At 44.7% G+C, this 24,082-nt stretch overlaps 1 pseudogene across 1 annotated transcript in view; it reads left to right on the plus strand.

Moving 5' to 3' along the window:
• LOC144806191 (uncharacterized) overlaps positions 1-24,082 on the plus strand; it is a 129,116-nt pseudogene that overhangs the window by 51,603 nt on the left and 53,431 nt on the right. Inside the window, exon 2 of the transcript XR_013605720.1 lies at positions 17,208-19,263. The product of XR_013605720.1 is annotated as an uncharacterized LOC144806191 (transcript). The remainder of the gene's footprint in view (positions 1-17,207; positions 19,264-24,082) is intronic.

The following is a 24,082-nucleotide window of genomic DNA, read 5'->3' on the forward strand; positions in this document are numbered from 1 at the left end:
TGAGGGGAAAAGCTAACTGACTCTAAGACTGGAGCATGCATTTATTCTACATATAGTGCGTGATGAAGAATATTAAATGACCATTAAATACAGTATTTCTCTTAACATGGAGCCGCATAGGCTAGACAATGACGGAAACTATTTGATGTAGTTCAGTAGCTTAGGAATGCAGAGAAGGAGGACTAAACTGATAGCTGGAATCATAACATAGTCTTGGCAGACTCAGAGGCAGAGCCAAGCTGCACCGGGCACTGCGAGGCAGGAAGTAAGTGAAAGGTCGAGGATACAGGTGGGGGCTGGATCGCTCCTCAGCGAGGGTTCAGGAGACAGGAGCTGAATCTGATGTCCGGGCCCTGTTGAGGCCTAGAAACGGGGACTTTATAATGAAATAACGTGCACACTGGGAAACGTGGCAACGTAGCTTTACATAGGCCTGATATTCGTAGTATTCACGAGGACTGGAAACTGGCATACTAGAGGAGGACACAACTGTAATTGCATCATTAATCGAACATGGGGAATGCATATGCATATTTAATCATGCACACACAACATATGATGGATGACACGTAGTGACACAGAACATGACAAAATATACTTTTCCACATTCCCTCCTTGTCACTACGTTTCCATCAGGAAACATCAATATTCATGATACCATCTATCATTTCATACAGTACCATTTGTTCGTCTCGAATTATCCTGGAACGGGATTTAGAACGGGGCTTGGGACTAGGAATACAAGAGGTAGCACACATGCCGCAAATCGCAGGGCCACATTGTATACAGAGGCAGCAGCTGAATATGATCGCTACTGCAATACCTAGAAAGGACAGGACTTTCCATCCCCAGGCGGAAATTATATTCCTGAACCAACCGGACCATGTCCAAGCGCCTGGATCTTGGTGTAACAGATGGGCAATTTTATGGAGTCTGGTTATAGCTGAATAAACAGACGGCGCGTTATTTGGAATGAAAATGCAGCAACTAGATCCGATGACTCTACAGGCCCCGCCCCTATCGGCCAGTATGACGTCAAGGACGAGACGATTCTGGAGCACGACAATTCTCATAAAGGATTGCTCTTCGGTTAAGTTACCTAGAGCGGAGGCAGTCTCATCTACTACTGCTTCAAGGGTTCTTGTTAACCTACGAATTAGCTTACTGTTTACAACTGTACCTAAATAAGGGAACACACCTTTATCAATATCAATGAATTGCTCTGCAGCAGTTTCAGTATAATCGACAATCGGGAGGTTTCTCTTGTGTCTAGTATGTACTAGGAAGGAATTCCTATGGTAGTCAGGTGGGGCTAGGAAAACAGGTGGCAGTAGGAAGGCAATGTAACAGGTTCCCTCCCAATCGAGGGGCAGACGAACATATGCAGTTTGACCACAAACAAAATAAGAATGACGTGAAGCTTTAAAAATAGATTTCCCACTGTCACTATACTGGATAATAGTAGTACAATCACTATGTCCTACGTGTACAGAACCATAATTACGGACACATAATTCGCCTTTGACTGGTAATACTGAAATAGCAGGTGAGTATGGAGTAGTATCAGACTGAACATTCAGGACCATGAAATTCGACGAATAATTACCTAAATTGTACACTTCATTTTCTGGATCTAAACCTGTTCTGTGGGGGAAACCTTGCTTGTCTGGGAAACATGTGCTGTTAAGAAAAGACATATCTGTTGAGGATGACGTTAACGTGGACCATGCTCCACACGAACCATTATGGGAAAAAGGATAAGGAAAAAGTGGCAGAACTCCCTTTGACGTCTGGAAAGGGGGGAGTCGACCACACACCCAACAATTAGTGGCATTGCTGGTCTGGTGTGAATAATGCAACATGCGGATAAATGTATTGTTACGCATAGCGAGGCGGTATGAATATTCGTGAGGAGGCAGATCACTAAACGTGTGCTCTACTGTAACATTAGAATGCTTATTTACATGGGGAACTGGAAAACACAGGAAAAATGCGTAACTAGTGCAGGAAATCAAAAGGCTGAGAAATAATATGAAACTTAGAAAAACGATACATCGGATTGAGTTTTGACTGACTCTCTCACTATGGGGGTCTATTTTATACATGTCAGAAACAGTCTAACCGTTTCACCTAGGGGAGGACTTATACAATCAAACTGACTGACTTATTTTACTAGACCTTAGCTTTTGCTTATACTCCTGCTGCGGAGTTTTCTCTAACAGGGGAGGGGTTGTGTCAATGTCATTTGCGGGACAGTCCTTAGGAACAATGTTTTGACAAGTCTTGATATCCTGGGAAATGTTCTTGGAGACCGGTTTCAATCCGTAGAATTTCTTGACGTGCGAAAGGTGCACCCAGCCGCGGCGTCCTTCCAATTTCACAGCTGTACGGGTGGTGAGGAGGACCTGACGGGGCTCTTTCCAACGAGGCTCCAGCGGACTTGATCTGTCGAAGTTACGTACGAGCACCATCGAACCTGGAACGATTTCATGCGGTGCCACCTCGGTATTGTCTGGAAATGCGGCGGCAACCTGTGAACGACATGAGTTGAGGGCAGACATCAAGGAAGCTAGGTAATCTGTCAGCATATTACATGAAACATCAGTAATACTTCGGGGTCTAGGAGTACCCCACATGTTAGGGGGGCGGTCGAAAACGACCTCATACGGGGACAGACCTGATCTGGAATGTGCGACCATGCGCATATAAAACAAAGCAACTGGCAGAGCTACTAGCCAGTCCACACCTTTCTCTTTACATACTTTGGCGATTCGGATTTTCAGGGTCTGGTTATGTCTCTCGACCAGACCAGCTGCTTCAGGATGGCGTACACAATGAAACTTCCACTGGTACCCTAACAACAGGGAAACGTGCTTCATCAACTCAGATGAGAATGGCTGACCGTTATCAGAATATACGACTCTAGGGAGTCCATATCGAGGGAAGAATTCACGAACCAACTGCTTGGCAGTGGTCGCGGCTGTGTAATCTGGGACTGGATATGCTTCTGTCCATCTGGACAAAGCGCATACAACTACAAGGACATACTTGAAACCTCAACATCGCTCCATCTGAATATAATCCATCTGGAGGACCTCAAAAGGGTGGTCAGGAGGCTGGAATCCCCCTTGTTCCACCGGGACACTTTTACCTGGATTAAACTGACAACATATCATACAGGTACGGACTTTCTGCTTAGCTGCGGCTCGTAAATGCTTGTTGAACCAAATGTTCTGGATACTGTCTAACATAGCTTTTTCTCCTAAATGTGCTGGACTATGTGCGGTATTAATGATGACTTGAACCATAGAGTCGGGTAGAAACCATGTGGCTCTACCCTTCGTTAACCATCCTTGATCTGTCTGGACCCCTCCTTGTTCAGACCATTTCTTGATTTCATCGGGAGTAGCATGTAACTGGATATCTATGACATCTTGAGTAGGGTCCTTAACTGTCATACATGTAATCGGATCTGGAGTGTGTGTCATGTTAACTGGAATGTCTAGAGTCTGTGCTGTAAGCTTGGCTGTGCGATCTGCTAGATCATTACCTTGGGAAATAATGTCAGTAGCTTTCGTATGTGCTTTGCACTTCATGATAGCAATGGATGTCGGTAAATGTATTGCATCTAACAGAGCTTGAATAAGGAGACCATGCTGAATCTTGGTTCCATGAGAAGTCATGAAACCTCTCTCCTGCCAGAGCACTCCAAAGTCGTGTACAACTCCAAATGCGTAACGTGAATCTGTGTAAACATTAACTTTCAAGTTCTTGGCGTGTATACAGGCTTGTGTCAGAGCAACTAGCTCTGCTGCTTGAGCGGACAGGGTATCAATACGGTGTGTTTCAATAACTTCGGTGTCAGTAGTCACTGCATACGCGGCTACTAGTTCTCCTGTACTAGTTCTCATACATGAACCATCCACATAAAGTGTCAGGTCAGGGTCTGGTAATGGAATGTCTGTCAGATCTTGTCTTGGCTTTGTCGTAATGTTGACTACTTCCACACAGTCGTGTGCGGCAGAATTTGAATTAACTGATGGTAACAGTGTAGCAGGATTCAGGATGTTGCAGCGTCTGATTTCTATGTGTGGTTGGAACAGTGTCAATTCATAACCTGTTAAACGTGCAATTGTCAAGTGCTGAGTTTGTGTTCGGTTTAAAAGAACTTCCACAGAATGTGGAACTTGTACTGTCAAGGTATGTCCTAAGACTATGGAATCACTTTGTCTGATAGCTAGTGCTGTGGCTGCAACTGACTTGAGGCACGCAGGCAGAGCCTGGGCGACTGGATCTAGTGTGCTAGAAAAATAAGCACAAGGCTTGTATTGTCCTGCTTGGTCTTGTGTGAGAACAGATAATGCTGTACCTTCACGTTCAGTAACGAAAAGTGTAAAAGGCTTACTGTAGTTCGGTGTAGCTAGAACTGGAGCTTGGCATAAAGCTTTCTTTAACTCGTTGAAACTAAGTGTATGTTCAGATGTCCAAGGGAGAACAGTCGATACGGCTGCCTCCTGTGTCGTTAACTGTATCAGTGGCTTGGCTAGAAATGCATACTGAGGAATCCATTGTCTGCAGTAAGAAGTGAGGCCAATAAAGGCACGTACCTCCTTCTGGGTCTTGGGCTGAGGAAGACTCGCTATTAACTGGATACGGTCTGGTGTCAACTGCCTACCCCTCTTGGACAGCAAGTGTCCTAAGTAGACCACTTGCTGGACACAGAATTGAAGCTTCGAAGGTGACACCTTGTGCCCCATCTCGGCTAGGAAATACAAGACTGTAAGGGATGCTCGCTCGCAAGCACGTTCAGAACGAGCTGTGATCAGTAGATCATCGACATACTGGAGCAGGGCAGTGTCAGTTGGCATGTCAATATTGTCTAGTTGTCTCTTAAGTGCTTGACTGTAAATACTAGGACTTTCTGTGAAACCTTGAGGAGCTCGTGTAAACATATAGCTCCTTCCATTTAAACAGAATCCGAAAAGAAACTGGCTGTCTGGATGAATGGGAACACTGAAAAATGCATTCTTAAGATCAATTACAGTGAAGAACATGGCTTCGGAATCAATGGCTGTCAATAGGGAAGAGATATCTGGGACAACTGGGTACTGAGGAATAATACATTTGTTAAGTTCTCGTAAATCAATCACTAATCGATATACTGGGGGTGCATTTGGATCAGTACGTTTCATGACTGGAATGATCGGAGAATTGCATACGTTGGAGTCAGTTTCTACAACTACTCCTTGAGCCATGAGCTCGTCTATAATTTTGGATAAGGCTGCTACAGCCTCAGGTGGCAATCTATACTGCCTGATTCGTGGTAACACTACACCTGGTTTGAGAGTCACACGATGGGGTGTGATTTGCATGTAACCTACATCTGTTGGACCTTGCGCCCATAAATGCTGCGGAACTTTAGACAGTCTGGAATCAAAATCTCGTAATACATAGTGACCCTTAAAGTCACGTAGGAACAATCGTATTCCCTCTGGGGAACAATATATAACTGCACCTAACTCTTTCAGTGTTTTAATGCCTAATAGATTTTCTGGACATGACTTAGTAAGTAACAGATCAGTAGTGCGGGACAATGGACCTACTTCTAGAGTGACTGGCTTTGAAATCTCATTAACGATAGGCTTTCCTGAAAATCCAAGGGAAACATTTCTTGAGCCTGAGAGCGGAGCCCCTGGAACTTCGGCGTGACTAATTGTGGTCCTACCTGCCCCTGTATCAATCAAAAACTTTCTGTCTTTCCCTAATACTTGACTGTGAACATAGGGACCTTCTTGATCTACAGGTATCTCGATGAGAGGCAAGCCTACCTCCCTCTCTAGGCTGTTTCATGAATATGGCTGGTACTCTGGATACTCAGACTGTGCATACTGGTACATCTGCGATGTAACATGCTGTGTTGCAGCAATAGGCTGCGGTGCTGTAACTGTCTGTAGTGCATTCTGTGGCTGAGGAGTCTGTGAAACTTGTTCTTGTCTAGGCGGACGTGGTCTTTCTTTAGTCTTACCAGTAGCTATGTTGTGTTTCAGAACTGCACACTCATTTATGAAATGACCTGGTTGTTTACAATAATTGCAGTTCCCTTTAACGGGTGCTGCAGGATGACTGGCTTGATTCGGCCCCCTCTTCTGACTGTCTTGGGGAACAGATTGTGCAACTAGCACTTTCATTTTCGTGTCTTTCATACGTTTTCTTTCGTGTTCTTGCTCTTCCCTGATTCTATTCTGGTGATACTGGAGCATCTGGAGCATCTGGGACGGGGTATTAGCTTGCCAGGTGCTTTCGACTTTCAGAACTCGGTTTTTAATTGATGGACTTGAATTCTCGACTAATTTAGTAACGAAAAGGTGAGGGTATGACTCACTACTTGTCTTGAGGCCACTGTTGATACTAAAGCACTTTTCAAACCTAGAATAAAAATCACTAATTTCTTCATCTTGTTTCTGTTTACAGGCTGAGATTGCATCCCAGTCTTCCTTTTTCGTTGTCAATAATCTGGGTAAAACTTGAATTAATAATTCTGGTAATTCTTTACATTTCTCTCCTAGACCAGTACCAGGTACACGTATCTTATCTTCAGCTTCTAGGACTGCCCAATCTATCTTTTTCTCTCCCACCTCCCATTCTTTTTCCTTTAGCTTTTCATACACCCCTGCGGGTAGCAGAACCTTTAACATTTTAATGATATCTGGGTAAGTGTATTCTCCCATGCGGAGCATGTCTTTTAATTCTCTATGGAATCCTGCTGGATCTTTGTCATGACAGGGAATTAATTTCTTCATTTCGAGGAGTTCCATCTTTGTGATCGGAGTGTATACAAACACTCGTTGCATTTCGCCACCCGCTCCTCTGACTGGGTGGACTTCTCGTAACGGATTCTGTCTGTCTATGTAGAATGATTTACTTTCTGGGGGTGAGACATGAACAAAATGCGGGTTCAAGAACATTCTATATTTATGGCGTTGTTCTAGAATGACACTAATTAAATCGGTACCTAGACCTCTCCATCTGTACTGGAGTAACTCGTTCAGGATATCATGTAACGGGCCTGGATCAGAATGTTGACCCTCATACAGAGTAATGAGGTGCTGAATCATATACATACCCACCAGTCGCTGCTCGGCTGGGGGCAATTTCAGAAACATTTGTGCCACTATTTCGTCTGGAAAAGTGGTAGAATCAGTAATCCATCTGACTGCTGATCGGACTAGTTCCTGTTCATGCATAGTACTTAACTCACTATAACCGATTCGTGATTTCAGAATGTGATCGGTAGCTTGGAATACTTGTTCTAGGGAACCTTGTTCTGGTGCTGAATGATGGAAAATTGACTTGTGTTCTAGGCGTAAATGGCGATCTGGAAATCTAGGTTTTCCTACATACGCTATTCTGGCGGTATTCTCATCGTCTTCCTCTTCAGGATCAGAGGTACTTTCTTTCTCGCTTACTTGTGCTGCTTTACGCTGTTCGTGTATCTTTATTATCTCTCTACGGATTTTCTTGTACATACTCTCCATGGCACCAATGGTATTGTGCTTTCCTTCGGCTATATTATCACTCCACTTTGTTAGAGTTTTCATTTCTTCCGGGTCTTTAGACGGGTAATCTTGTTCTCTTATTAGACAATTAATTAAAAACTTTAATATCATACGCTGGATCTCAGCTTTCCTTTGAGACATGGCATCACTAATACTTTGTGGGTCATCCCCTGTACGGATGAAACGATATATCCTGTCTAGATCTTCTTTCATATTAGGCAGGGTGACTAGATACTCGGTCACTCTCCTTACGCGTACGGAATATAAAACCATATTAAACTCGCCTGGAACTGGGTCATAGACACATTCGCCAAGGGTTTGCCTGATCTCTGCAACAGACTTATTACTCTTAGGAGTACGCTGTGATGCTTGAGCATGTAATTCGAGTGCTGATAAACGCTTGTATGGCGGCGGGGTTTGAGGAAGACCTCCTCCTGCGGCCCCTAAACTAGAATCATCAACTGATGCTTTTCGTCCTGGCAGGGTGGGTAATTGTAACGTGGGCTGGACTTGTATGGCGGGCTGACCCGGGGGGGCTGTTAAGGGCACCCTGGTGTCTGGGGGAGTAGGAATTACCTGATTTACAGGGACTGGCGGAGCGCGAACAGGATTTGCATATTCGGGGACTGTGTTGTCCAGATAGGACGAAATAAAAATATCAGCTGCGGTCGGTTTGTGACGTAGCTTGGTCGGAACTAGTGGTGGCGGGAAATTACTGGATGCCTCCGGGGTCGCTTTTGGCAAGCCCTCGGCAAGAAGAGGATACATACCCTTAATGAGGGCGTTCCTCTGTCTGTCTGATTGCTCAGTTCTAACTCGTTCACCTATCTCGATTAATTCTCTTTCTTGGGCTCGTTCTTGGGATTCTCTACTTAGTTCTGACTTTCTGATTTCTTTTTCAGTTCTTTTATGAGCTTCTTTGCGCCATAGCTCGATGGCGTCTTTCTGTGACTGTCTGGCTTTCTTTTTCCATAATGCTTCTTCTACTCGCATGATGCATTCGGCATCCCATGTACCCGATACGGGCCATCTATACTTTTCTTCTAACTGTTTGGTATACTCTACCCATAAATCTAGATACAATATGGCGCTTATGCCATGTTTCTGATACATAAAGTGACCTGGACTGTCCCTAGGCGGGACGGGAACTGCTGCTTCCAGCAGACCCTTTCTAGTTTTTAACTGACGTAACTTTGAGAAGAGCGGCATGACTGGACTCTATTCTGGACAAAATACAATACACAATGAAAACACGAAATCACGTCGCACTCATACCACAACATTAAAATACATGAAGAACATTATAAATAACAGTTCGAACAGAATACTACCTGGAAATACTGAGAACAGAACACATGAAATTTCTCGAGAACAGAAACTGACTAGAACAGAGACTAGATGCACTGCTGAAACAGTACGAAACTTACCGGTCTCTTAAAGAGACACGTCAGGACCCGTATCCACCGAAGTGAACACTTCATTTGTGGGACTGTGTACCACCAACCCACAGACCAGAGTCAATTAAATTGACCCTGTCTAGATACCACCCCAGTAACGGTACTCACCGGGCAGCAAGAACGGAAGGCCTCGGACTGGACTGCACTGCTACGACGATGACGACGAACTTCGAACTTCGGATTTAGTTACGGGTGGACCTCCGGATACCTCGGACCTTGGACTCTTGGCTTGGGCTCTGGTCGGGACTCGCCGCGTTCCTCCACCGTCTCGTCTGGATGCTGGACCGCCTCCTCCGTCTCCTCCGTGGGCCTGAGGGATACTTGAGCAGAAATATCTGCCACTGCGCAGAAGAGTTCCGTCACGACTGCAGAGGGTCAGGGGGTCGGCGTGGCTTCACCGACGCGTGGGGAAAGGGCAAGTCCCTATTCGGGCGCCATTATGTGGTAAATAAATAAATAATACCCTATTTTTGACTGGACATATATCATAACAGATAGCTCAATAAATAAGAGTCAAGATTCGAGGTAGTAGGAGTTCTTGCAGGTTTAATACAGCATAAGGACAGGAACAGGACAACCTGCATAGGAATAGGATGACAGGGCCCAGCAGCTGCTGGGGCTGGGTCTGGGATGAGCGCGCTGACTTTTAATAACAATACATGAGCATATATACATAACGCAAACACATAGCATTACATTGCAGTAGGCGTAGCAGTGGGTGGAGCAGAAGGCGTGACGCGTAGCAGTCGCGAAAGATAAGAGTAAAAAGAAGGTGTAACTCAGACATGTGATGCAAACGTAACAGAATATGTCATGAATGGGCGGAAACATAGGAGGGGGCTACCTAAGGAGCCGGGGCCTCTAACCTGGTGGTGCGCGCAAACTGGCAATGACGTGTTACGAGGAGAAGCTGGGGGCTATGAACTCTGTGCTACAGCTGATTTCCATACAGAGTGGATTATGGTCACTGTCGAAGGATTGTTTGACTTCTATGTCTTTTAGACTGGCCCAAGAGTGTACATCTAAAAAGATATAATCAATACGTGATGGGGAACTTATCCTGTTAAAGGTCATAGCTCCTTCACGATCGGAAGTTGTTCGACCGTTTAGTGCCCGTAAATTATGGTCCAGGGCTAATGCATTCAATTGAATTGCTCTTGCAGTCCACTTTTTAATAGGCGCCAACGTTAAAAGTGGAATGGCCTGACTCCAAGCCCGTGACTCCAATCTTCAGAATTTAAACCCAGAGCATCCTCATCATCTAAAGGTTCAAATGTACAGTTAAAATCGCCCCCCAACAAAATTTTGGACCTAGGAGGAAGCTCAGTCAATTTAGCGTCTAAAAGCTCAATCGTTGGAGAGATTGTGCCACCCGGGGTCCCTCTTGCATATACGCAAACAGATGAACACAACTCCCATTAGGGCTTTTCAGGGAAATATGCAGGATATCACTTGACGGTATATTATGTATGGTAACAGAGTAATTCAAGTTCACCTTTACCCAGATGAGCAGGCCGCCAGAGGGGCGCCCTTTCCCTTTAGAAACTGCTGGGACAAAGTAAGAGGAGTACCCATTTTTATATTGAGGGGTCATACACCAAGTTTCCTGAAACATACAAATATGGAACTTATCAACAAAATCATTCCATTCTGGAATTTCAAGGTTTTTCCTTAGTCCCGCTATATTCCAAGAAATGATGTTGATGGAAGGAGAGACAGTGGCTGTTACAGGAGTTAAGGGTGGGGGGGGGTGCAGGCTAGTTCTATCATTCCAGTGGGCATGTTGTTCACAGACTCCTCTATATGTTCTCTACCTATGAGGATTGTCTGTAATAACCCAACATTCCCTGTAGGAACCTTGTAACCAGGAATGTGGGTTAGATGTCAATCAACTGCCTCTAGACTACTAAAGCGATTCAAACAGGGTAGAGGGGGGGGTGATGTTGATGACCAATCCAATCTCCCTGGAACTGGGTAACCCCCTGTTGGTGTCTGCCTGCTCTCCTACGCACTGTACTCCATCCTCTATCTGCCCCCCCATCCCAATGATTATCTTTATGATCATGGAAAGACTCTTCTCTCAACCCCCTTCTTGAATTGTTTGGAGCTCTTAACCAACTCCATCTATTACTGCGTTGATCTGGAAGCATATAGAAATGGGAAAGTGATTTGACCTGAATAGGGGAACTGATGTCACATGGGGATCCGGCACAGATATACTCCACTGTGCACGGGTCCTCAAATGTCACCACAATACAATCACCCTGGATGTTTTTGGGCTTCTCACCCACCCAAGGTGCTCTCTCTAACATAAGCATGTTACTGCGAGTATTTGGCGGTAGTGGATAATTCCTATCAAGCCAATAACATACTTTATTTTTAAGAGCCCAAAATGGTTCAGAAGATGAAGGAGGGAGCTCTGGAACTCCTGTTAGTACAATTACATAAGGGTGAGCATCAGGGGGTAGATTAATATTCCGGCGTGGTTTAATACTTGCTGGGGGGACCGAAGGTGGTTTAAGATTAGTTGTAATGGGGGGTTTAGGGGCAACAGTGATGGGACCATTCACTTTTGAAGGTAAGCTCGTTGTCATGGGGGGCAGAATGTTACAGCTATTTTTATTAGCCTCAGTAAGAGGAGTTTTAGCTGAGCGCACATTTGGGGCGGGAATGTTCCCTGTAACTTGTGAGTTGGACAAAGATGGTGCATCACCAACCGAAGCTTGCCCTCCATTAGTCTTTTTAGCGATGGGTTTAGGTATGGCTTTTAATTCTATATTTAAGGCTTTCAGATTATCTTCAATGCCTTTTAGTCTAATTTCCAAAGGGGACAAGAGGGATGTAATCAGTGCGGCTATAGAGCTCATAAAAATACCTTTACTGTCTTCCTCCCCGATGGAATGTTCAACCTGAGTACAATCCTCAAGGAAATTTTCCCGGCTTTGGGTTGAGGCTGTATCGTCGGGGATGCCCAGGGGAAGGGGGTGAGAAGCACGACGCTCCTCAGCTTTGTCTTCACTGATTGCTAGAGTGACCACTATATCCTTCTCCGCCTCTAACCCACGGGACAAACCACTTGAATCTCTACGGGTTCCCCCCTCGTCAGTTGTGAACATTAAAACAGAATTATCCTGATTGGTAGTATGGGTGGATTTAGGAATAGCGCCCTCCCTAATGCCTCTATGTGCTGTTAGTCCATCATGTTCGTTTGAGATGTTTGGGGGTACTACTAGGGAAATCAAAGGGGCAACTTGGGGGAACAGTAAAGGGGTATGATCCTCAAAGGCAGTTTGACTGGTAGACACAAATGGATTTTCAGAGATGGGTTGGGGAGGGTCTAGGAGGCGAATACATTGGGAACTATTTGGTGAGAGTACATGTGCTAAAGGGCCTAGAGATGATCTCCTAGCAACTTCGAGGTCCCTTGACACTCTTCTTTCCATGAGGGCAATTCCCTCATTGATTAAAGTGTTAGTGCGCACAATGAAATTGTCCAGAGTGCCCGTCAGTTTGGCGGCGCTGGCTGCAGCCTTACTTCGGGTTTCCCGAGTGCACATCCCTGTAGCCACTGGGCAACAATATAATGAATAGAAATAGACACACTTGCTAGACCCGAAGTTACACACAGTTAATAGTCAATCAACAAAACCAGGGGCTGTGGCCCAGACCAGACTCTACAGGCCTCGGAGGGCCACAGAGGGCCCGCCCTTTGCCCGGGCTTAGCCCCGGGCGCTCCCGCGCAGCGTAGGGCTCTAGTACTTGCAGGCTACCAACGTACTAACGTGAGAGTAGAGGTGGGGCGGGGCGGTCAGGGAGAGCGGGGCCAGGTCACTCGGCCACTGGAACACCGGGACTCCTGGGAAAGCGAGTCCCGGTTCCACGCTCGCAGCCCTGCAGCCTGAAGCACACCCCACAGAAACAACTTGAGCCACAGGGTCAAAGGAACAAAACGAAGAGGGACCCGCAAAGCGGGTACCGCGAGGCGTGGGTCTTAAGTCCTGGACCCTATAGTAAGCAGCAACAGCAGGTAGATAAAAGCGAAGGGCGTCCCACGCAGCAGCAGAGTCCTGATCCTTATAAGTGATTAGAGGTGGGGCGGGCGGTCAGGGAGTGCGGGGCCAGGTCACTCGGTCACTGGAACACTGGGACTCCTGGGAAAGCGAGTCCCGGTTCCACGCTCGCAGCCCTGCAGCCTGAAGCACACCCCACAGAAACAACTGGAGCCACAGGGTCAAAGGAACAAAACGAAGCGGGACCCGCGAGGCGTGGGTCTTAAGTCCTGGACCCTGTAGTAAGCAGCAACAGCAGGTAGATAAAAGCGAAGGGCGTCTCATGCAGCAGCAGAGTCCTGATCCTTATAAGTGATTAGAGGTGGGGCGGGGTGGTCAGGGAGAGCGGGGCCAGGTCACTCGGCCACTGGAACACCGGGACTCCTGGGAAAGCGAGTCCCGGTTCCACGCTCGCAGCCCTGCAGCCTGAAGCACACCCCACAGAAACAACTGGAGCCACAGGGTCAAAGGAACAAAACGAAGCGGGACCCGCGAAGCGGGTACCGCGAGGCGTGGGTCCTAAGTCCTGGACCCTGTAGTAAGCAGCAACAGCAGGTAGATAAAAGCGAAGGGCGTCCCACGCAGCAGCAGAGTCCTGATCCTTATAAGTGATTAGAGGTGGGGCGGGGCGGTCAGGGAGAGCGGGGCCAGGTCACTCGGCCACTGGAACACCGGGACTCCTGGGAAAGCGAGTCCCGGTTCCACGCTAGCAGCCCTGCAGCCTGAAGCACACCCCACAGAAACAACTGGAGCCACAGGGTCAAAGGAACAAAACGAAGCGGGACCCGCGAAGCGGGTACCGCGAGGCGTGGGTCTTAAGTCCTGGACCCTGTAGTAAGCAGCAACAGCAGGTAGATAAAAGCGAAGGGCGTCCCACGCAGCAGCAGAGTCCTGATCCTTATAAGTGATTAGAGGTGGGGCGGGGCGGTCAGGGAGAGCGGGGCCAGGTCACTCGGCCACTGGAACACCGGGACTCCTGGGAAAGCGAGTCCCGGTTCCACGCTCGCAGCCCTGCAGCCTGAAGCACACCCCACAGAAACAACTGGAGCCACAGGGTCAAAGGAACAAAACAAAGCGGGACCCGCGAAGCGGGTACCGCGAGGCGTGGGTCTTAAGTCCTGGACCCTGTAGTAAGCAGCAACAGCAGGCAGATAAAAGCGAAGGGCGTCCCACGCAGCAGCAGAGTCCTGATCCTTATAAGTGATTAGAGGTGGGGCGGGGCGGTCAGGGAGAGCGGGGCCAGGTCACTCGGCCACTGGAACACCGGGACTCCTGGGAAAGCGAGTCCCGGTTCCACGCTCGCAGCCCTGCAGCCTGAAGCACACCCCACAGAAACAACTGGAGCCACAGGGTCAAAGGAACAAAACGAAGCGGGACCCGCGAAGCGGGTACCGCGAGGCGTGGGTCTTAAGTCCTGGACCCGGTAGTAAGCAGCAACAGCAGGTAAATAGAAGCGAAGGGCGTCCTCCCGCTCTGCCAAATGCCCATCCAGTCACAAAGTGGCATCCTGGGCCCCAAACGGACAACGTCATGCCAGATGCCATGTAATGGTAGAAAAGTGGAGATAAAGAGTAATATGCACACATCTGCTGCAGGGATATGTCAGGTAAATTATTGGTTGTGATGGATTCTCTATAAGTAATAAATGACTGATATTGTTGATTATTAAATTTTATGAATCAACGTTTGTTTGCCTTATCTGCCCGTATAATGTAAAGGACATGCCCCTCTCTCTGTTTTAAACAAAAGCCCCGGAAGGAGCTGTATCTTACAGAACTTTATTTACTTTAGGAAGAACTAAAAACTTGCTTTTTAAAGTTGTCTTTCAGGGCTAGAACCAGGCTCTGTAAGCTGCACTAGTTTCAGGGAGATGGACAGATGTTATGGCAATAGGAAACCCTCCTCAACCCACAATAATGTTCCAATCTTCCAGGTTAGAAGAAACCAGAAATGCTTGAACCAAGGGAGCTGTTGAAAGTGTCAGAGGTGACTTATGAACAGTGAGGTAAAGACAGGAGTTGGTATTTGAGATGTTCTTAAGTGAATAGGAAAGGAACGAGAAGAAGTGTGTGAATGGGGTTACTTTTGTTGTATACTTTGTAAAGAGTTACTGGACATTTTGCAACCCAGCCTGACCCTTCTCTTTTTCTCAACTCTATTGTTGTTTAAATGAAATCTTGACCATATGCGTCTATCTTAAGCTATGCCTCTAGCACTTAGGTGCTCCGTGAGCTCCCATACTTTGCTAAGATACTCTGAAAACACTGACAAATCACCTCCTTTTCAGACATTAATAAGATGTCACCTGATCAACAGAACATATCTGTGTGTGATGAAATATACCTTGCTAAGTTTCAAAGGTGGTAAAGAAGAAGGGGAGATTTACTAAGATTTTGCACCGTGTTTGCGTCACAAAAGTGGCACAAAACAGTGCAAAATCTTTTTTTCCTAATTTTCTTTCCAGCAAATAACATAACGCATTACCTTGCACCATGGGGGCCTGCCAAGGGTGGTACATGGGCGTTCCCGTGCACCCACCCATGGTTTCTCACGCTAAACCCAATTTACCAAATGCAGTAGATTGGGTTAGGCATGAGAAAACTGCACCTTTCTAAACTAGGCGCAAGGAAGGAGAAATGCTTTCATTTCTACTTCCTTTTCTGACTATGCATGCGTGCTGCACTGTGCAACATGCATACAAAGTGGGAAAAGCTTTTCCTCATGTCTAGGCGTATTATTTTGTATAAGAAGTGTGTCTTTCCTGTACAAAACCTATGCTGGACTCACACACACTTAGCGCTCTGGTGCTATGGTGTGTGAATGGCGCAGGCACGCTCTAATCAGTGCTGGCGCAAGGGAAAGGGAAGGTGAGAGCCATATCTTTGAAAAAATGGTGCTCTCCTGCTCCCTCCCTGTCGCGCAACGCAGCACAGCCTCCTGCGGGGGGCTGCGCTGCATTTCATGGAGATTTAGTAAATCTCCCCCAAAATGTCTTTTACAGTCAGTTAAACATTGTGAATTCTCATTCAATTATGTTTCAATTTAGTGATTTTAAATATCTTTACATCCAACAGAAAACAAGCCTTGAATGTATGAAATGACCATCAATAATGAAGCGAATGCTGTAAATCATCAATAATAGCAGAAATAACGAGCTACAGTATTCAGGAAAACATCAGCGTAGTCGGCGACAGAGGAACCTGCACATAAACTGACAGATCCCGGATGAAGCATCAAGTGCAGTTCAGTGATTGTAAGAGGCTGAGCTGTGCACCTCCAAACAACTAGACGGAGAAATTACCTTAGGAAAATGAAGGCAACAACAATAACAAACCGTCTCCTGTATAAACAAGTGTCAAATGCCAACTTTTATCATGGTATAGGTATGATGTGATTACCGCAGTGCTCTGTTTTCTAAAATGATGACAAGCCATAATTCCGTGCTCTATGAGAATTGTAAACTCTTTCTGGCTAAACCACAGTAAGCAGAGAAGAGCACAACAGAGCGGTGCCAGACAACTGATGGGTAAAGGAAAGAAGAGTTTGTCTATCTACAATACAACAGACTATCCCAATTTGCACCGGCCCAAAGGAAGATATATCTTTACCCGCAAGCGTGCATAGCCATAATCCAATCTAAAGGCACAATCGCCTACAAAGATACCTTCTACGTATTAGGAGTGTGGCAAATATTTGGTGGCTATTGCATTTTATTGTTAAAACAGAAATCAAACGTGCAAAATACTGCACACATATAAAGTGTGTGAGAAAAACACAAGTGCTTTATCAGCCAGGTTGGCCCATCAGGAAATACAATCATGGGATGTAGACACATATATACACGACCCACAGACATTAATCAAGAAAGAAGAATCATACACATGCAGCAAGAGCTTTAGTTTGTCATCACTACTCAAGCTTCATCAGCACACGTACACAGGACAAAAACCATTCAAGTGCAGTGAATGTGTAAAGAGCTGTAGTCACGTATCAAGCCTTCAAAGTCATAAGCGAACTCACACAGGAGAAAAACCATTCAAGTGCAGTGAATGTGTAAAGAGCTTTAGTAGATTATCAGAGCTACAAAGTCATCAGCGAACACACACAGGTGAAAAAAACCATCCAAGAGCACTTAATGTGCAAAGTGCTTTAGTCACTTAACAAGCCTTCAAAGACATCAGCAAACACACACAGGGGAAACGCCATTTAAATGCAGTGAATGTGTGAAGAGCTTTAGTCAATTATCAGAGCTACGAAATCATCATCGTACACACACAGGACAAAAACAATTCAAGTGCAGTGAATGTGCAAATTGCTTTAGTCATTTATCAAGCCTTCAAAGACATAATCAAGCACACACAGGGGAAACGCCATTTAAATGCAGTGAATGTGTAAAGAGCTTTAGTTGATTATCATACCTACAAAGGCATCAGCGAACACACATGGGGAAAAACCCTATCATTGTAGTGAATGTGACAGTAGTTTTCGCGAGTCTTCAGCATTAAGGAATCATCAGCAAACTCACACAGGAGAAAAACCATTCAAGTGCAATGAATGTGGAAAGAGCTTTAGACGATTATCACACCTACAAAGACATCAGCGAACACACACGGGGGGAAAACCATTTAAATGCAGTGAATGTGCAAAGTGCTTTAGTCACTTATCAAACCTGCAAAACCATCAGCAGACACACACAGGAGAAAAACCATTCAAGTGCTGTGAATGTGCAAAGTGCTTTAGTCAGTTATCACACCTTCAGAGACATAATCGAATACACACAGGGGAAAAACCATTCAAGTGTACTGAATGCGCAACGTGCTTTAGTCACTTATCAAGCCTTCAAAGACATAATAAAACACACACAGGGGAAAAGCCATTCAACTGCAGTGAATGTGGGAAGAGCTTTAGTCAATTATCAGAGCTACAAAGTCATCAGCGAACACACACAGGGGAAAAACCATTCAAGTGCACTGAATGTGCAAAGTGCTTTAGTAAGTTATCAAGCCTTCGAAGACATCAGCGAACACACACAGGGGAAAAACCATTCAAGTGCACTGAATGTTCAAAGTGCTTTAGTCACTTATCAAGCCTTCAAAGCCATCAGCGAACACACACAGGGGAAAAGCCATTTAAATGCAGTGAATGTGTGAAGAGCTTTAGTCGATTATCAGAGCTACAAAATCATCAGCGAACACACACAGGGGAAAAACCATTCAAGTGCAGTGAATGTACAAAGTGCTTTAGTCAGTTATCACAACTTCAAAGACATCAGCAAACACACACAGGGGAAAAACCATTCAAGTGCACTGAATGTGCAAAGTGCTTTAGTAAGTTATCAAGCCTTCGAAGACATCAGCGAACACACACTGGAGAAAAGCCATTCAAGTGCAGTGAATGTGCAAAGTGCTTTAGTCAGTTATCAAACCTTCAAAGTCATCAGCGAACACACACAGGGGAAAAACCATTCAAGTGTACTGAATGAGCAAAGTGCTTTAGTGAATTATCAACCCTCCGAAGACATCAGCGAACACACACAGGGGAAAAGCCATTTAAATGCAGTAAATGTGTGAAGAGCTTTAGTCGATTATCAAACCTACAAAGTCATCAGCGAACACACACAGGGGAAAAACCCTATCATTGTAGTGAATGTGACAGTAGTTTTCGCGACTCTTCAGCATTAAGGTATCATCAGCGAACTCAAACAGGAGAAAAATCATTCAAGTGCAATTAATGTGGGAAGAGCTTTAGTCAATTATCAAAAGTACAAAGTCATCAGAGAACACACACAGGAGAAAAACCATTCAAGTGCAGTGAATGTGCAAAGTGCTTTAGTCAGTTATCACACCTTCAAAGTCATCAGCGAACACACACTGGGGAAACACAATTCAAATGCAGTGAATGTGCAAAGTGCTTTAGTCATTTATCAAGCCTTCAAAGACATCAGCGAACACACACAGGGGAAAGCCATTTAAGTGCAGTGAATGTGTGAAGAGCTTTAGTCAGTTATCACACCTTCAAAGTCATCAGCGAACACACACAGGGGAAAAACCCTATCATTGTAGTTTTCGCAATTCTTCAGCATTAAGGTATCATCAGCGAACTCACACAGGAGAAAAACCATTCAAGTGCAATGAATGTGGGAAGAGCTTTAGTCGAATATCTGAGCTACAAAGTCATCAGCGAACACACAGGGGGAAAACATAGAAGGGCACTGAAAGTGTGAAGGCTTTTGTCAATTTTCGATCCCACACAGCCTTCAGTGAATACACTTCTTCATTTAACTCACATGGAAATAATCTTAGAGATGCAGGGACTCTGGAATGAACTTAAGAACATCAAAAATAATATTGACCCATATGAGGACATAGATAAGAGAAGAACAGTGCAGTTATTGTGAGAGGATTGAATTTCGGAAAGAGATACAATTCAAATTATGTGGGACATTGAAATACCAGATGATAGAAGACCGGATTAGCAGTAAAGAAGAAAAATAGATAACAGTATATGCAGAATTTAAAAAGTTGTTTTTTTCCAGTGATTGTCCACTTCCGTACACATAGCAAAGTGACATGATGTACCAGGAGGATACACAGTGGAAGACAAGCACAATGTGGATTAAAAGAAAAGAAACATTGTTGATTTTTATTTGGTGAAGAAGAGATACAAAGAAAAACATTCAATCGCACCTGACCACACTACCTGTAAAAGCAACATTAAACAATACTGGGACTAACAACGGTATTTTCAGCTAACTTGTAGGATTAGTGATAAAACCTATAAACCCAACCCACCCAAAGTAGGCATATTGTTAGGGCCCTGGAGATAGAAGCTTCATTGGTAAAATGTATGTATTACTATTAACAAATGCCACTGCAGTATATGTAATGAACTAAAGCGAAGCACAAGTGTTCAAGAAATAACCTATTTTTAGATATAAAAGAGCATATAACATGCTTTTAAGTAACGTTTGCTGCATCTTTTACACACTGTTATCAGTTGATGGATCAGCTCGTGCCTCGGGCCTTATAACTAAGTATGACCCGTGGCTCCTCTCTGACTTAGCTCTCCCTGTTGATTTTGTTACTTGCCAAACTCTTTTTACCAGAATTAAGCCATTGTAAGCAGTAGACTCTGTTTGAAGAATGTGGTGAAATAGCGAAATCCCACAACAAAAGGATATATGTGCCAGGACAGTCCGTTGCACTCCGGGCAACTCGCCTTCCACACGTGATTGTCCTTTGTCCTCAAATGTTTGAAAGGATTTGTCGTATGAATGACAGAAGTGGCAGTGATATAAATAAAGCTAACGCTAACAGGAGTGTGTGGGAGATAGAGAGGGGAAGAGATAAAGAGAGCGAGAGAGACAAGGAAAGGAGGAGAAAAAGAGAAATGGAAGGAGGGGGAACAGCACGTTATTTGTACTCACCTAAAAATAGAAGAAGCAGCCGAATACATGTCAATGTGTGACATGACCAGAGAAACGGGCTGAACACCTGTGAATTTATATGTTTATTTTTACTACCTATAGACCATTGTTATGCCAATAAACAGGGCACCAGTAAGGAGGAAAATAGTGTGGAGCCTATTATCATATGCAAATCAAATCACAGTGACGTCACCTGTAGTGACATCACAAGAAGTGATGTCTGGTCCTTATAATAATTTTCACGTGAAAGGTTGACGGCCTGTTTTAAAAACAAAAAACAAGAAACATAAAATAATGTAAACATACGTTTTTTCTTTCAGTTTTTATACATCATGTGTTTTTCCCACTATTAGTTTGTAACTAAACTCGGAAATTACTGAAAGTGTAAATATTTTTAAACAGATATGTGGAAGTTGGAAATTACATTTTTAAACAGTTTTCAGCGAATAAATAAAATGTGCTTTTAATTTGCGTTTGTTTCCTGACGTTATTCTTTATCCAGCCCCTAAGCCCCAAAGTGTTTCATATTTACAATGTATTAAGCAATAGAAGGGCTAGTTTTGTCAAGTTCTCTGTTCCTCTCTTGCGCCACTCACACAAACAAACACTCAGAGGCCTGTGGCTGCAGTGCGGGGCACAAAGTAACAATTATTACTCGCAGCCTAAGGAGCTAGGTGGAACTGAGTCCCATTTCTAGATAATAGTGGGGGACCCCTTCAAACTGTGGCTACCCCCGACTTGTGCCGTGCTGAAAAAGCAATAGTGAATTTGAGTAATTTATGATGAATTGAAATGAGAGAAAGAGAAGAAGAGAGCGAGGGTCAGGATATATTAAAGAAAATGAAAAAAAAGAGACACAAGACTTTACCCTGTTCTGTGTACAAGCACTTTACGTAAACAAGTTGTGCTGTGCATTGTGAACAGGCTGTCACCCCCTTTGTATGTAAATGAGCTTCTGTGACCAGACACCCCAGGCTCCCATCTCTTCTAGCGCGGACCATAATGTGAGCACTGTAATGTAATCACAAACTAGGGCTATATTGAGAAACAATCGGCTTCCAGGTCACACAGCTGTGGTTATGTAGTTCTTTATTAGGTTTTTTTTTATTTACTTTAATTTGCAGCAATTCTCCAGGTTACTTTTTCTCAGTATTACGCTTCAGGTTGCTCAAAGCTCTCCATCAGTTAAATGTGAGGTTTGATGTAGGATTTGTTGTAAGTGTTCCTAGACCATGTCCCAATCCCTTTGTCCTTGATTTGGCGGCATGGGTTTTGTCCACGCACTGGTCTAGGACGGGCCTTCTCAAGGTAGAAGGCACTGTAATAGGAATAATAAATCAGACATATATGAAATTGTATGTAAACAAATATGTGCCTTTCAGTTATCAGGCACCACCAGCCTCACATCTACACATGTAATTGAGCACCAGACTAAAGTGACTCCTCCCTGTATAAATATGTGCCATCAGTAATTGGGCTGACGGTTCCCCCTATGCGCACTGCAAATAACGTTTCTGGAACGGTACGCATTGGCTTAAATTTTAATTGCTGAAGTTTCACACAGTTGCGCACTCTAAGCAGATCACTGAAGTTCACCCTTAAGTAGAAACTATGTCAAAACATAGTACGTACAACATGCAAAATGTCACTGCCCCTCCCTTCTTTTTGACATCTCCAGGAGTTCCTCCTCTCTCGTGGCTGAAGTGGAAGAAGGTTATCGCACATTATGCTCGTGTCTATGGCACTTCCTAAAGAGCTGCAAAACGGGCAACAAGCATAAAAAAATCAGGAAAGTTGATCTTTATGAAGAAGATTTGGAAGGAATCAATATTCTCCCAGTCACAGGGAACGCTAGTGATGGCCCTCAGGAGCTAGTTGTGATCAATGATGCTCCAATGAGCATGCTCTTCAACTCTGGGGCCAAGATAACTCTTGTCCCAAAAACAAAAAAAACATTTTATGAGCATAATATGCTGGGCAAAGTCACCCTGTTGAAGCCATACATTAGACCAATAGGTTAAATTGGGGGGATTATTGAGTTGCTGGGTTATTTCTGGGGCACAATTGACTTCAAAGGGAGAGTCATCCCTGGTAAAATCCATGTCTTGATGAAAGTGGACCCGCTCATAAGTTGGTTCCATCAGCATGATCTACATATCTGCCTTGATCCCAATGAGATCTGTCTGCCTAAAAGAATTCCCATCAGTTAGGGTTGTTAGTAATGCTAATCGAGACTGGATCAAGGAATTCCGTGAGGTCTTTGCGGGTGAACTGGGTTTGTCTCAAAAACTAAGTACATTGGATAAAGGTCAAATCTAACGCTGTTCCAAAAACAGTTAAGGTCAGGAATACACCTCTGTAACTAAGGGAGAGCATGAACGTTGAATTAGACAATCTCTTAGCCAAGGGAATCACTCAAGAAGTTGAAGCAACGGAGTGGGTCACTCCTGTTGTTCTGGTCCACCATGCCAATGGGGCGGCCAGGCTCCATGTCAGCTTGAAGGAGCTTAACAAAGCTGTTATTGTTGATCATTACCCTTTACCCAACATAACTAAAATGCTGTGTTCTCTTGAGGGGGCAAGGCATTTTTCTTCCTTGAACCTGACCTCTGCCTATCACCAGGCCAGCCTTCACTCCTCTTCAGAACATTCAGAATATTCACTCCTCTTCCCAGGACCTTACTTCCTGTGTAACACCCTTTGGTACCTTTATTTTACTAAGAATGCCTTTTGGACTGATTTCTGCAGCCTTGTTTTTTCAGAGGGCGATGGAGGACATTCTTGGAGGCCTTCAGGGTGTCAAGGTATAACCAGATGATGTGCTCATCTTTGGTGTGGATTTTAAGGAGCATAATGGAAGGCTGAGGTCAGTATGGAAGAAGTTACGCGATGCTGACCTCACCCTTAGGGCTGACCAGTGCAAATTTGGTGTCAAAGAGATAGAGTACTTAGGGCATTTTGTGTCCGCTACAGGCATCAAACCCAAAGACTCATTGCTAAACACCCTTTGTAATTTGCGCACCCCTTTGAACAAAGAAGAGTTTGTAAAGTTTCTGGGCATAGCTGAATTTTTATCACAAGTTCGTTCTGAACTTTGCAGGGAAAAGCTCTTGTTTGAGGTCTCTCCTCCAGAAGGGCAGTACATTTGTCTGGTCCAAGGGCTGTGAGGAAGAGTTTGAGTGCATTAAGAAACATCTGAATGAAACACCTTGTCTAGGAAGTTTTTACCCCACAAAGGTATCTTATCTCATGACTGATGCCATCTCTAGGCCCTTGAGAGGTGCTGAATGCAACTGTTCTGTTGTGGAGAAAGAAGCTCTGGGTGTTTTCTGGGCGGTGCGCAAACTGAGAAAGGTTTTGTGGGGGAAAAGGTTCTGAATTCTTACTGACCACAAACCTCTTCAGGAGGTCTTCTGCAAGAAAGGCATTTACTTTGTCTCCCATGGGATACGGAAGTGGGTTGTGTCTCTACAGTTCTGGCAGACTGTCTGTCAAGACTCGGTGTGTGGTGTGAAACAATAGATGATGTAGGGTGGTTTGGAGGTGAAGAACTGGAGGAACAAATTAATTTTTAAAAAAAATGTTTTTTATTGA

This window comes from Lissotriton helveticus, assembly GCF_964261635.1.
Source record: "Lissotriton helveticus chromosome 1_1 unlocalized genomic scaffold, aLisHel1.1 SUPER_1_unloc_52, whole genome shotgun sequence".
NCBI classification, from domain to species: domain Eukaryota; kingdom Metazoa; phylum Chordata; class Amphibia; order Caudata; family Salamandridae; genus Lissotriton; species Lissotriton helveticus.